This window comes from Apteryx rowi, unplaced genomic scaffold (genome assembly GCF_003343035.1).
Source record: "Apteryx rowi isolate R43461 unplaced genomic scaffold, aptRow1 scaffold_11, whole genome shotgun sequence".
Classification (NCBI taxonomy): domain Eukaryota; kingdom Metazoa; phylum Chordata; class Aves; order Apterygiformes; family Apterygidae; genus Apteryx; species Apteryx rowi.
In genome coordinates, this window is record NW_020447308.1 from 1,687,623 (window position 1) to 1,690,157 (window position 2,535).

Here is a 2,535-nt window from a genome sequence, read left to right on the forward strand (position 1 = left end):
GCTCTCTGTCTACTGAGATCTCTCGGGAATGTGGTATGTTGAGAGCCAGCAAAAGGCAAACTCAGGTCTACTGATGGACTTGACTGAAGATACAAAGACCATCATTCTTTCTTTCAGCCAAGCAGTTCAGGAGGAATTTTTTTAAAGAAAATAAGTACAAGTTTACAACATAAAGATGAGAAAGAAAAATCCAGGCATCCTGTCTCTTCCGGACAGCAATTTAACTGACAATTGTCTTCTACTGCAATAAACTAACCAAACAGATGTTTCAGATAATTAGTATTAAAGTTAATTTTTTTTAGCAGATGTCTTTCTTATGATAGACATTTCAGTATATCTGCTTCCGCAGCCTGAACAAATTCCTCCAACAGCATGTCTAAGACGTGATCAAGACATGTGATGGCACTTGTGCATATATATATATATTTATATACATTCAAGAGCTTTGAGCTATCTAGTTTGAATATTGATAGCTCACTTGGGCCTCTAGGTATATCCTTGGTGAATTACATGTGTGTTTTTGGAGCTTTGCTGCTTTTTAGCACCTGACCTAGAGCAGGCTGGCTCTGCCTCTGCAAGCCGGCTGGTAAGACTGGCATACACAAAACCTTTTTTGCCTCACGGGGAATTGTAAAGCTTCCCTTGCCATAATTCTATACACTCCAGTGTTTTAAGACACATTGGTCTATTTTCACCTATTAAAAAAGAAGTCTGTTAGATTGTCAGTCCTGTTCATAAAGCACTATAGAATCCCTCCAGATCAAAATATGTCTGGATGCATTAATTGAATTTGTCTGCTTTTAGAGAGAGTTTTCTAGCTTTCTAACTTCAGAATTTTTTATAGGAAAGGTCCCAAAACAAACATGTAAGGAAGCAGATGAGCATTTTTTGCAGTTTAAAGAGATTTGGAGAAAATAAGCCTTTTACATTTTTCCTTTGGTGGAAGAACAAGTTTTTCTTGCATGGAAAACAAACACCTTACGAACTGGCAGAGTCCGGTGAGGAAGAGCCAATTTTTCATGATTTCATGCAAATCCTTGCCATTTGAGGTCTCCAGATAGCCTCTAACTTGCATCTTGTGAGAAGCACGACACCCACAAGACTGACAGGCAGCTCAATCGAATTGACACCACTCCACTACAACCACCAGGAGCTGTTCTCCCTACAAACCGCTCGATAACGTTGCATCGAGGGCACCAAAGGTTGGCAACTGTTGTGTTGGGGTAAACGGGACTATTAACACCTGCTGATATGGCCCAGGCCTGCTGGAGAAGCTGGGGCGAAGCGAAGTTCAGCATGGGAGGGAGCTGTTGGCAGCTGATGAGCAAAGGGCAGCAGCTGAGCATGCCAGGTTTCTTGCACTGCTGCCCAGCAATGGTTTGCAGTTGTGCTGGGGGTCAATGGGCACCAGCTGGGCTGGGTGGAGATGTGCCAACCTGGGGGGGGACTCTGCTCGATGTTAATTTTGAGAATTGTATTTATTAAAACTAGCCCTGTAGAAGAAGGCAAAAAACAAAAATCTCCTGAACACTGACAATATTTTGACAGGAAGAACTTGAAAAAGGTGCTGGAAGAAGAAAGAGCTCATTTAAAATGTCAGTTCTCCTGATTCCTGGTATGACTGGTGACGGCTGGCTTACCCCTTGAGAAATTAGGATGTTTTAAACGGCCATTTTCAACGACCTCTTTGTAAGCATAAAGGAGTTTCCAAGCTTCGCCTTTGAAAATGAAAGTTAGGCTCCAAATCACGTAGTTGCATTTGAAAAAAATGTAACCTATGTTTCCACACAAAACAGGACTCCTCTCAAAAGCCACAGGCTTCCCAGTACTAAATAATTCAAATACCGCTGATTTGGGAATTTAACAATATAAAGTAATGGCAGCAGCCCCCAGCCAGCAACACCCAGACCTGAACTGGAAAAGTGTGCTCGAAGAGCAAAGCAGATCAGGTTTTGTGGTTACACTGAGAAGGAACGCGATCTGTAATAGTAGAAGCGATGATTAGTGGTTTTTAAAAGGAGATATCTCTTGAAATTAGAGCTCAAGGTGGGCGCGATAACCAACGCGAGCCACCATCAGAAGGCCACGGGGCCACAGACACGAAGCGCAGGCCTTCGGGCAAAGCCTGTCTGCGGGGAAGCGGTGTTAACAACCTGTGACACACGCCGGGATTCATTTTTTGAACATGCAATGTTTACGCGGCCGTTTTCCATCCTTTAACAACAAATGGTTTTTTCAGGAATATGAAATTGGGGCTTCCAAGCCGGAGAGGGAGAAGGCCAGCAGGGTCCCGGCCTACTTTGGCGAGACGCTCCCCAGCTGGCCCTCGTCTCGTGCAAGAAACTTCTGTGTGGAAAAACCACGCGAGGTCCTTGGCCTGGGTCCTCTCTCCTCGCCCCCCCTCCCACACTCTGCCCCCTCCTCGCACCTCTGCCCGGGGAGAAGCCCCCCGGCTGGGAGGATCCCCCCAGCCGGCGGCAGCGCCGAGGGGCACGATGGGCGCCGGGGAGCGGGGTGGCCCCCGGGGAGGGTCCC